The 13,208-nt window shown below is 38.1% G+C and overlaps 1 long non-coding RNA gene across 2 annotated transcripts in view; it reads right to left on the reverse strand.

Annotated features, from left to right (window-relative positions):
* LOC144221069 (uncharacterized) overlaps positions 1–13,208 on the reverse strand; it is a 121,590-nt gene that overhangs the window by 99,495 nt on the left and 8,887 nt on the right. For both annotated transcript variants that reach the window (XR_013331952.1, XR_013331953.1), the window contains one exon: positions 2,648–2,764. This is a non-coding gene — a long non-coding RNA (uncharacterized LOC144221069). The remainder of the gene's footprint in view (positions 1–2,647; positions 2,765–13,208) is intronic.

Raw genomic sequence — 13,208 nt, forward strand, 5'->3', positions numbered from 1 at the left:
GATAAATACACTGGTCCATTTATACAAGGAGAATTCTACAAAGCAATGAAAATGAACAAACTGACAGCTACATTCAATCACATGGACGACAAATGGAAGAAGTAAGACTAAAGAATATACCAAGTATGATTTCGTTTATAAAAAGTTGCCAAACATATACCACTAAATTATATAGGTATATCTGGTGCATACGGTGCATACTCAAGCGGTAAAACTATAAAGAAAAGCAAGGAGGGGCACCTGGGTGGCTCAGTTGGTTAAGCATCTGACTTCAGCTCAGGTCATGATCTCATGGTTCGTGGGTTTGAGCCCTGCGTCGGGCTCTGTGCTGACAGCTCAGAGCCTGGAGCTTGTTTTAGATTCAGTGTCTTCCTCTCTCTTTGACCCTCCCCTGCTCATGCTGTCTCTCTCTCTCTCTCTCTCTTTCTCTCTCAGAAATAAATAAAACATTAAAAAAAATAAAAAAAAAAGAAAAACAAGGAAATGATTACCTAAAAAGTAAAGTTAGAGCTTTCTCAGAGAAGAAAGGACAAGTGTGGGGAGAAGGTTGTGATTGTCAAGGGACCCACGGGGCTTTTGGCATGCTGGTCAAACTTTTCCATGTAGTTTTTCTTTAACTATGGGTGGCAGTTACAAGGCATGTTTATTCTTATAACCATTTGTAAACTCTAGATGTCATGTTATCACTTAAAAATGTTTATTTGAGAGAAAGAGAGAGAGAGAGCATGAGCGGGGAGAGGGAGGGAGAGAGAGGGAGAGAGAATCCCAAGCAGGCTCCGCACTGTCCATGCCAAAAACAAGAGTTGGATACTCAACTGCCTGAGCCAACCAGGCGCCCCACTGTTATCACTTTAAGAATATTACACTTCACAGTAAAATACTTCTAAAAAAACCCCTTGGGTTACTATGCTAAATATTAAATACATACAATATATACATATATGTGTGTGTATAATATACACACTTTAAAACCTATTTATTACAAGGAAAAAAAACCACCATGATTCAGTACTAGATTTTTCTTGTTCCCTTCCACTTCTGCTGAGCGAATATTAAAAGCTTGAATGAACTTAAAAAATGGAAGAGACAAGGATTTAGAATTTCACTAATGAACTATTCCCTGTCATGAATGTTATTTGAAAATGTGAAAGATTTATGTGGCTTTTTGGCTGATGGTAGAATTGTACGTATATATTCTTAGTCTCTCCTTTGTCTATTGATATAACTTGCTGATACAACTATGCAGAAGCACTACTTGAGAAAAAACGAGCATCATTCTTTCCTTACAGCTGTGACACAAAAGCAGCTTTACTCTGATCGTACATCTAATGCCCTACTCTGAAGTTTCCTGCTTCCACCAGTAATGTTGATTCTAATTTTAGAATGTCTGCTTCTTTGGAAAACACACACACACACACACACACACACACACACACACACACTGAACTAAGCCAGCCATGTGCGCTTATAAGTTATTTCACCTGAGTTAGGCCAAAATCAACCCATTTTTCTCCTTGCTCCTGAATTAATTGGTAATAGCTATTGTGTTTTCTTTCAATCTGTTTCAATATGTTTAACCTACGTTACCTGTGATGTCTAAATACTGGTGAATCATATCCTCAAAGCCTCTTTCAGCACTGATCCCATTACAAATCATAGATAACACAGTGACACTATCAAATTCTGACATAACACACAAGAAAGAACATGGGTTGAACAACTGCCCACTTCTATGCTCCGGAATGGATTTACTGAAAGGAACACAGAAAATTCTATATGGCAACTTTATTCGCCCATCCAGGGTTATTATTATTCAAAAGCTCTTGGGGAGGTCAAAATCAATTTTACATTTAAGAATACCTAAATCTGATCTGTGCTTTTAGAAGTTAAATTTAATTTTTCAAAGTCAATATCACCGAATAATGTTGTGGTACCAACAACACAGAGGGCAATGCAGGTTACTCTTGATCTAGTAAAGGTTTATCCACAGCATAGCTTTCTTCAAGCAAGCCCTCATCCAATGCTCGGTAAAATAACCAACAATACTGCTTAAGTCACATGTGGTCAACAGTCTGTCTATTTAATCTAACACTCAGAATCAACACCTTAAAGGCAAAATAATTATTTGTCTCTCTCTATTTTAATTATTTGTATCTCCTGGCAAAGATAAACACTGAAGTAAAATGGGCATTTCTGTTTAAGTAATCTTAGCATGAAGGTGCATTATTCTACCTAAGTAGAATCCACATTTTAGCCCATTACATGGCTCAAAAATAGTATGAGTCAAAGGATATTTCCCCAAATATAACTATATACTATAACAACATTATATAAGAGTTGTAGGCCATAATTCCTGTTCTCCAACATCACTATTATTGATGATGGGTGACTTTGAATTAGGGTTCCTCAAAACATCACTCACAATCAAATATAAATTCTAAGACCTATTTCAAAGTCAAATCTCACTGTGTTGGGTTTTAATTACCATTTGGCTCATATGTACCATGGCTGCCCTCACTTATGATGAAATAAAAACTGACAGTACAGAATATAATTTTTTTAATTGAGAAGAAAATATGTTGTAGGGCAAAATGTAAACTTCATATATTAAAAAAGCGTTTTAACAGAGGAGGGATAAAAATATTACCTTATATTTGTGAGTAACTGGAATTCAAACCCAGGCCTTCTGATTTCCCAGCTGGTGTGCTTTCAATACAACACAGGGGTCCTTAGCTTTCTCAATAATGACTTATCCAAAGTCTTCCTGTGAAAAAAAGTGATTGTAGAAAAGTAACTGCAACATGTCAGTGTTTTGTTTTTAATGACACACATGTGTTCTCATTTGTTTCTACTACCTCTCCCACATGGTTACTTCAAGGATAAAATCTGAGGAAAAAAAACCATGCATTTTCTAGGCAAACTTTTTCCCTGAGAATTTCCCCCTGACATCTGAGGAATTAGAAGATCACAGCCATAGGCCTTATTTCCCCACTGCTCAGTAGTAGTCAGTGACCAAGCAGCAAGATAACCAAACCAAGAAAAGGATCTAGAGACTGTGAATATTACAGACGATTTTAATTGAACACTAGACCAGAAATTAAGTACAAATGGTTTCTAAATCAAATATGGTTTAAAATTAATTAAATACTTATTGCAAGAAGCTTACTTGTTAATTCATTAAAGTCAAGATCACACTTTTTCAGATAATTTCAACCATCCAACAGCTTCAATTGCAATTTTACTTCCTTTAATTAATCTCTCTCAAGATACATATAGGCATAGAGCACAATCATTATTTTATTGGGTTACAATATTGCTTTAAAATTTTATAGGCCAGCATGGTGATTTTTGTACAACTGTTGTAGTTCTGAGTTTTGATAAAGGGTGTCAACCATGTAAATTCACCACCGATGAGTAAAGAGTTGCTGCTATATTTAAAATTAAGCTTCCCTCAGTTTTTGGACAGCCAGTGATTGCTTATATAAATAAGTAATGTGCTGTGTATACACAGAAAATAAAATTTTAAATGCTTATCTTTGTGTCAAACTGTGTTTCTTTAAAGCAAAGAAAATAGACAATTCTCTATCAATGCATACCTACTCTGGGTTAGGTATTTTAAAGCTGACTAACTCAAAGAAGGAATTCTAAAACAATCATCGAAAGCATGAAAAAAATGTCACCCCGGTGGACCAGAGTTTCATTAAACTAGCTGTATAAGCAGCTCTGTGTCTGAAAATGGAACAGAAAAATCTGAGACACAAAACTTACGCTATCAAGTAAAATTACAACAAATAAAAATAACAAAGAAATTACAATCACCTATTTCATATCCATCTGTGGTTTTCAGTTAGTTAATTGTTGCCTTCCAATGATTTAATTCCCTTTCATTCATTGCCCCTGTTTTAAGTTCAAAGTTGACAAAATTGATAGAGAACTTGAAAAGCAGAGAACTTCCCACCAATGGCTAGGAGAGGAGTCTAGGGAGAAAATGCCACAGCTGTGTTTTCTTGCAATCATGAAGTAATAGAGCTATTTAGATCAGTGATTCCCAAGTTTGTCTGCACGTTGGAGTCACCTGAGGGGGTCAAAACACTACTGATGCCTGTATCCTACTGCTACAAAGTATGATTTAATTGATCTGGGGGTGGCCTGGGCTTTGGGATTTTAAAGAGACCTCTAGTGATTCTAACATGTAGACAAATTTGGGAGAAAATGGTATATATTCTTTTATATCTTTAACTTAAAAATTTTTGACTAATTAGGTTCATGTCTTTATTTATTTATTTTTTAAGCATACTTCCTATATCAGTCTCATGCCATTTGGGGAAATCTACCGAAGTACAACTTGATCTGGAATATTCCAACTGTAAATCCATGGAGGTAAACCAAGACCCTACAGCAAAAGTACAACATAATGGAATTACTTATCATTGTCAAAGGGAAAACAGAAGTAGGAAAAATAAAGGCATGAATAACCTACATTTCATAAAATGTTTCATCATGACAATAATTACTAGTGTATGGATTTTTTTTTTTCCAAATCCAAGGCCTAGAAACTTTATTGTTTGCCTTCCTAAAATCAGACAGAATTACAGAATGCTGCCAACAAGAATAGGGGTTTAAGTGATGATCTGGATTTGTATGACCTATTCGAGCTTTCCGCTTTATCAGATGGAGCAGGGGCAGGTGCTGGAACAAGGAAGAGGAATAAGGAACTGGGTCTTACACATGAATAAACCTGTGGAGATACTAAGTTCATTAATGTTCTTGTTGGCAGGAAGCAAAATGACTTAGAGGCAGCCAAGTTGAATTACAGGTTTGATTTACTTAAGAGATACACGTTATGCGGACATCAGCATTTTTTTTTTTATACCAGCCCCAAGGCAGGCTTGATGATGAGACAAAGTGCAACCCTTCCTTTCACAGGAAGATTCACTTGTATTTCCCTGTGGCTTCTCTGCTTCCTGGGAGGTGGGAGGGAGTTATGGGGGGGAGGTAGTGTATAAGCTGTCTAGACTAGAGAAGAAATAATTTAGTTTTAAAAGTTCAAAAGTGTCAGGGATTCAAAATAATAACATGCGGGGCACCTGGGTGGCTTAGTCAGTTAAGCGTCAGACTTTGGCTCAGGTCATGTTCGATCCCCGCATCAGGCTCTGTGCTGACAGCTCAGAGCCTGGAGTCTGCTTCAGATTCTGTGTCTCCCTTTCTCTCTGCTCCTCCCCCACTCATGCTCTGTCTCTCTCTCTCTCCTTCCAAAACAAACATTAAAAATTTTTTTTCAAACCCAAAATCATAACACTGTAACTTCACTCTGATACATGGGACTACATGTTTTACACAGATTGAGGGGCTGAACCAAATGTACTGCATTGAGTTAAAACAAATGACCAATATGGTCAGCTAATATTTGACAAGGAGCCAAGAATACTCAACGGAGAAAAGGTAGTTTTTTCAATGAATGGTGATGGGACAAGTGGATATTCAAATGTTAAAGAATGAAACTGGACCCATATCATACACCACTCAAAAAATTTAACTTAAAATGGATTAAAGACTTAAGTGTGAAACTCTCAGCAGGGGCAGCTAGGAAACTAGTTGAAACTCCCAGAAGAAAGAAAACATAAGAATAAAGCATCTTGTTTAATGTTTTCATTTATTTTGGAAGAGAGCCTGCATACACAGGGGAGTGGGGGATAGAGGTTCAGAATAGAAACAGGCCCTGTGCTGACAGCAGAGAGCCCTATAAGGGGCTCAAACTCACAAACAGAGATCATGACCCAGGTGGATGCTGAATGCTTAATGGACTGAGCCACCCAGGTGCCCCAGGAATAAAGCATCTTGACATGGATTTTGTAATGATGTTTTTGGATATGACACCTAAAGCAAAAACAACAAAATAAAACCTAAATAGACATTTTACCAAAGAAGACATACCAAAGGCCAACAGGTACATGAAAAGGTGGTCAATATCACTTGTCATTAAAGAAATGCAAATAAAACCACAATGAAGTATCACCTCATGCCTGTTAGAATGTCCAACATCAAAAAATAAAGAGATGACAAAAGCTGACATGGACGTGGAAAAAAAGGGAACCCACATACACTGTTGATAGGATTGCTAGTTTGTATAGCCACTAGGGAAAATGATATGGAGGCTCCTCAAAAAATTAAAAAATAGAAGTACAATATCCATCAATTCCCTTTTTGAGAATATATCCAAAAGAAACAAAAACACCAACTCAAAAAGATATATGCTCCCCCATGTTCACAGCACCATTATGTACAATAGCCAAGACATGGAAACAATCAATGGATGAATGGATAAAGCAGTTGTGGTATATAGATACAATGGAATATTATTCAGCCATAAAAAGTAAGGAGAGTCTTCCAGTTTTGTAATAATATGGATGGTCCTTGAAGGTATTATGCTAAATGAAATTAAGAGAAAGACAAATTCTGTATGATCTCAACTTGTAGGCAGAATCTAAAAAAGGAAAAAAAAATGGAAAAGATCATCTTGTGGTTACCAGATGCAGTGAGCAGGGGGAGGGGAAAGTGGAGGAAGGAGTTCAAAAGGTACAAACTTCTAGTTATAAGATAAATACTAGAGATGTAATGTACGACATTGTGACTGTAGCTGTACTGCTGTATGAAAAATAGAAAGGTTGTTGAGAGTACATCCTGTGAGTTCTCATCATAGGAGAAAATTTTTAACTTTTTTCTTTCTTTTCTTTTTATTATATCTATAGAAGATGGACATTGGCTGAACCTATTGTCATAATCGCATCACAAAATATGTTAATCAAACCAACTTCTGTATGACTTAAACTTACACAATGATGTGGGTCAATTATCTCTCAGTAAAACTGGGGGGGGGGGGGGGGAGGGAAGGGAGGAAATGACCATAATGAGGACATGTGATATCACTATCCAAACCCTTTACACTTCAGGACACAATGCAATCTGATGTCAGTTCAAAATTCTTATAGTTGGGTAAGCCGAGGCATTACTAACCTAAGAAGAAGAGGGGCAAAGGCACCTAAGGAGAAGAGTGTGATCTGAGTGAACTGTAGTCAGTGGACAAGAAAAGTGAAAAGCAGATTATGCAGTACAATTTTAAAGGTTTCTTTGGCTTAGTGAAATAGAAAGCTCTCTAGAAGTCAGTATAGCTAATTCTTAAGATCATTCTTGTCTTGGTGTTAGCTGACTGCACCAACACACGTGGAGACCAAACAGAAGCTGTGCTCTCAATTATTTCAAAATACACAAAATCATCCCCAGGATGTGCTCTCTTGGCAAGTCACATGGCAATTTGGTTTTCATTTCTAGTGCCAACAGCAACCAGTTGTTTCTTCTGAAGCTTTAAACTTAGATCTAACACTGAACTGTTCATTTCCTTCTGTGTTCTGCTTTTGCTTCCCCCATATCTGTTGCCAAAGTTACAGTCTACCACCCACACAATTGCCAAGCCAGAACCCAGGAGTCATCATGGGCTCCTCCCTTTGCATTTCAGGGCATGCTCCCAGTCTTATACATTATATATCCTGGTTAGCAAATTAATCTCGTCCTTTGCTTCATCCCTTTTGCTACCACTTCAGGTCATGTCATCATCCTGACTGGTCTCCATACCCCTAATTTAGAGTTTTGTCAACACTCCCTCTACCCTTCTAGATTTATCCTGTCCTATTAGTCAAATATGAACATACTACTGCCCTCCTTATTCTCTAAAAACTTTGTGCAGTTACTCTTGCACTCTTTTGCCTGCAATATTTACCTCTCCACACTTTTTAAAAAGACTTTATTTTTAAGTAATCTCTTCATGCAATGTGGGCCTTAAACTCACAATTCTCAGATCAAGAGCCACATGCTCCTGAGCAAGCCAGGTGCCCCTATCCCTCCATATTTACATTAAACATAATGTAACATTAAACATAAACATCATTTATGTTTAGCTCCAGAATAATTTCCTTTTCTTTTTAATTTTTTTTTACGTTTATTCATTTTTTAAGAGACAAAGAGAGACAGAGTATGAGTGGGTGAAGGGCAGACACAGAAGGAGACACAGAATCCGAAGCAGGCTCCAGGCTCTGAGCTGACAGAACAGAGCCTGAAGTGGGGCTCGAACTCACAAACGGTGAGATCATGACCTGAGCCAAGATGGACGCGTAACCGACTGAGCCACCCAGGCGCCCCCATAATAACTTTCTCTGTCAAACTTTTTCTAACTTTATCACTACTGTGTTAGGTGTTTCTTTTTCTGTGTTTATATTAACTTGTACATAACTTTATTGGAACATTTGGCAGCTTGTTTTCATTGTTTACCTGTTTGTCTTCTCTTCTGACCAATGAATGAAAAGTGAGCCCCAGCTCCCAACAATACAGCTTGTACACCTGGCACCCAGAGGGGGCTTTACTAAATCAATTTATATTGAATCAGTGATTCTTCATCTACTCACTGGAATTACCTCGGGAACTTTTAAAAATACCAAGGCCTGAACCCATCCCAGAATAATTCAAATTGAATTTCTAGGGGTGAAGTCCAGGCATTTGTAGTTTAAAAACAAAAAACAAAAAACTCCCCAGGTGATTTTAATGTTAGTGGTTGAAAACCACTGCACTAAATCATTGATCTGGAAATGCTAGTCTGAACTGTACCAGAAAACACAGTTTTTTTTTTTTTTAAAGGACATTGTATTAGTTAATTCTGGCTGAGTAATAAATGACCCCAACATTTAGCAACTAAAACAATCAACACCTATTATCGCATAGTTTCTTGTGGTCAGGAAATCTGGCACAGTGGGGCTCAGGGTTTTTTCATAAGACTGTTTTCATGGTGTTAGCTGGGGCTGTCATCATCAAGGCTTGACAGAGAGGAAGATTTTGTAGCCAAGCTCATGCACAGTTATGGTAGGATTCAGTTCTTCACTGACAGTAAAAGACCTCCTTCATACCCTTTCCTCTTCATACGGAAGCAAACAATATGGCAACTGGCTGCCATTAAAGGGAATGAGTAAGAGAGAAAGAGAGGGTAAGTAAGATGGAAGCCAGACTCTTTCCATAATCTAACCTTGGAAATGTCATCCCATTACATTTACCATATTCTATTAATGAGAAGCATGTTATTAGATCTAGCTAAACTAAATAGGAGGGAATAAAGCAAGTGTATGGATATCACCAAGTGGGTATCATTGGGGGCTATCTTTAAAGCTGCCTACCATAGATGTTTACTTAAAAATTAACCTACTTTAAAGGAATCTCAACCAGATTATCTTAACATTAGGAGTATGCATATCACTGGTCTTCTTATAAAACTGATTGAGATGAACCAAAAGTAAACTGACAGGTGTTTTTTTTTTTAATTATATATATTTTTTCATTATCTTAATGTAGATGCATTAATTTAAGGCTATTTAAACAAGATAATGTCAAGGCAAGTCATTTGCATAACAGCCTTCACAAGGCCTTATGAATTAGGTCAATGTGCTTTTCAAAGATTAAAAGTGCCCCTTTCTTTTCCAAGTTGTTCAAGATCACAGAAAACAGGCCACCTTTAGGATTTAACATTTAACATAATTTCTTCTTAGTGAAGGGCAGTTAACAGTAAATCTAAAGGTAAAATACCAAGCAAAACAGGCAAATTAACATACTGACATTATGCTGAAGAGAGTAATAAACTAAGTTTGCCTCTCATTTTAGAGGAAAAAAGCTAATGTACTGCACAACACTAAATACTGATCTTAATAACCAAAATTTAAGCCTTCCTCAGAGAGATACTATCATTGCAGAAGGATCCATTTGTCTTTAGACTGCTTACTATTCAATGCTGAGGTGGAAAGTTGGAACTGCTTAATGATATTTAGCAAAACTACACAAAGTACTAAAAACAAAAAGAAATTGGTGTCAAAGCACAGATGATTTGCATACTTGGAAGTCTGATGTTGACAGCACATTTACACAAAATCCTAAACTTAGTTTATATCATCTTGTACATCTCCCTCAGTGTTTGGTATAGAGAGTGCTAGCCTCCAAATTAAGAGTACTGCATTTAATAACATCTTTTTCCTTCAGTCATTTCCTAAATATTTGTTCTAAACTATTAGTAGATCATAAAACCTGTTATGAATTTTAAAAAGGATATCATTGTAACACAATGTCATAAAGATATCACTGAGAAACTGTGCTTTGTGCATGGGCAGAAAAAGCTTAAGAACAACCTATTATAATTAACTTTTTTTCTTAAAGTTTATTTTGAGAGACTGAGAGAGAGAGAGAGAGAGAGAGAGAGAGATCATGAGTGGAGGAGGAACAGAGAGAATGAAGGAGACAGAAAATCCCAAGCCAGCTCCTCACTGTCAGTGCAGAGCCTGATGTGGGGCTTGAACTCACAAACCTGTGAGATCAAGCCCTAGGCCGAAATGAACAGTCAGACACTTCACTGACTGAGCCACTCAGGCACTCCTGCAAGTTGCTTGTAAAAAAGATTCAACTGCACCTTGAGGGGGAAATCTGTCCCTTCCTTCACTTGAGGTGCCAACTCCTAGTGCCATGATTATGCTTATTAAGATCCAGGAAATAAAGGCATGATCAACTTACTATTACCCAACATAAACATTTCTGTGTCACCTATTATGTGAGTTACAGCAGACATGAAGTTTGAAGCTACTAACCAGGACTGTTGAAGCTCTGTAGCCCTTTAACAATGTCCTGAGCCATCCAGTTCTCCGGACCTAGACACTTATTTGGGGCTTTAGTTTGTTTGAATTCATTAACATTACTTAAGAGAGAGCTTTTCAGCTGACAAACTGATGGGTTGTAAACAGATGGATCACCTAAAAATATATACATTGTCTTATCAAAATACTATGAATTAACAATTTTAAAACTACCTTCTGTGTACTTTAGCCTGGAGCAAATGAGTAAAATATACTTTAAAGATAATGGCAGCCAGAATTATTTTTGTTAGGGAATTACAAATAAGGAAAAGGGGGAGAATAGAATGTAGTGACAGACTGCAATTGAAGGTATCAAAACAAAGCAGTGGTTTTTAACAGGTATAAATACAGCTATTTGCATATGTAGGTATCTGCTAAAAGGGACCACAAGTAGCAGTACGAGCAAACTTAGCACTCAGATCTTGGTTCCTGAATACTATTTTCCATGAAAAGAAGGCAGGCTTCCTTGAAAAAAAAATGGCTGATTCCAGGGCGAGGACACGGGAAGTACAAGATGAACCTGGAATACTGATTGTACCAAAAAGTATGAAAAGACTCAAAGTATACTGATTACATAACACATGTGGGGATTCCGACACAGCCAGGGAACATTCTGGGGCTCCACAGGGCAAATGTGGGACAATTACCACATCAAAATGATGACAGTAATGGATCTAATCTGTTAACGAAGAATCCATGAGTCTGTTAAAAATAAGTAAATGAACAGGGAAAAACACTTCCTTTTACTACAAATGTCAACTAATAAATATAGATGATGATGGATTTAGAAAATCAGTCCTTCACTCCAAGAGGGACTCGGGAGAGGGGCAGGTTTAACTATCTCATGGCCAGACATTGCCTCTACAGGACCCAGTGAGACATGCCTAGAGCTGTTTCTCAATAGATCTACAATTGACTGCTGCAGATGGCCTGACCTTACTCCAGAATCCCAGGGGCCTATACTGTGATTCTCCAGCTGGACTTGCCATATTCCACACTGCACTGGCCCCCACCACTGATACCACTAGTCTTCTTGATCACATGGTGCAAGTGTCTTGTCAGGGCTGCTTGCAATGAAGCTTGAAACTGTTGCAGGAAACTTTCCTGCCCTGGCCCCATTCAAAATTGGCAGCCTTCCATATTTCTTGATAGAAGAGCTGGAGTATTATTCCTAGTTGTAGAATCCTCGGTCTCCAGAAGGAAAAGAGGCCTACAAAATGTTCTTCTTTGTGGTAGGGGCTGCCAAGAGGCAGCAATATTTCACTTTGGAGGAGATATCCTGCATTCCCCTGATGATTAAACCTTTGCAAGTGACTGGTCTCTCAGTCTTCTTAGCGTTTATCTCCCATCCTCTGGGGTACATGTATCTTACCGATGTGTTCAGCATAGTAGCCACCTCTTGCTCATCTGCCCAACCATATGATGTGGTCAGTAAAATGGACCAGTGCACTGTCATGAAGGATATTTAGGTGGTCCATGTCTTAATGACTGAGGGTGGGAGAGTTAACATAGCCCTGAGGAAAAACTCAGTCTAAATGAATAGTGTTGACCGTTCTTTGTGAAGGTCAACGGTTTCTGATCCTTTTCTCTAATTGAAATGGAAAAAAAACCACACTGCCAAGTCAGTGACACACCATATATCTGAAGCCTTACTAATCTGTTCTAGCAAGGAGTCCAGCATAGGACAGCAGTTGTCCTAAGAGTTATTACTTGGTTAAGTCAGCAGAAGTCCGTAGTAACTCTCCAGGATCTATCCAGTTTATACAGGGGCTGGACTGTTACATTAAATAAAGAGAAATAGGACCAGCACTCCTGTATCTTTTAGGTCTTAAATGGTGGCAGTAATCTTCATTATTCCCCCCAAATACAACACTGTGCCTAATTTACTATCCTGAGAAGAGGGATGGGGGGCAGTTTCAGAAGGTTCCCTTTGGCAAACCCCGCTATAACTCCTAGTCCACAGACGAGGGACCCAATGTGGTAGTTACTCCATTGCCACATAAATACTCATTATGCATTTGGGGCCCACTGTGACACCAAGTTTAGGCAGTATACTTGGCCTGGTAGGTGCCCATTATAACAGGAAGGCTGTGATCTTGCTTTAAATCTGCAGATACTGATATCAACTCAAATCCTATGACCAAAAGTCCTCAAAACACCTGATTTTCCTTTTTCCCTAGTGTACAGTCACTCAGATAGCCATAAAGCCTTTCTGGAGAAATGTCATGTATTTACATAATTTCCACGGTGTGGTAGGGTTCTTCTTCTTTGGGACTCATCCACATATTCAGTTCTCGATCTAAAAACTGTTTCAGGTCTGGAAACTAAGCAAGGGATCATGACTTTTTATTGCTGTCACTGCCCTCTGTCTCCTGCACCTCCATTCTTGCTTTTTAGGGTAAGAGATGTTAATCAGCACTCTCAAGGACTGCCCATCTGTTTTGCCCCGAGGGAGACTAGGCTGTATTAGCTGACTCTAGAACTCCTTGTGGGCCA

The sequence above is a fragment of the Crocuta crocuta genome, unplaced genomic scaffold (genome assembly GCF_008692635.1).
Source record: "Crocuta crocuta isolate KB4526 unplaced genomic scaffold, BGI_CrCroc_1.0 scaffold91-1, whole genome shotgun sequence".
NCBI classification, from domain to species: Eukaryota; Metazoa; Chordata; class Mammalia; order Carnivora; family Hyaenidae; genus Crocuta; species Crocuta crocuta.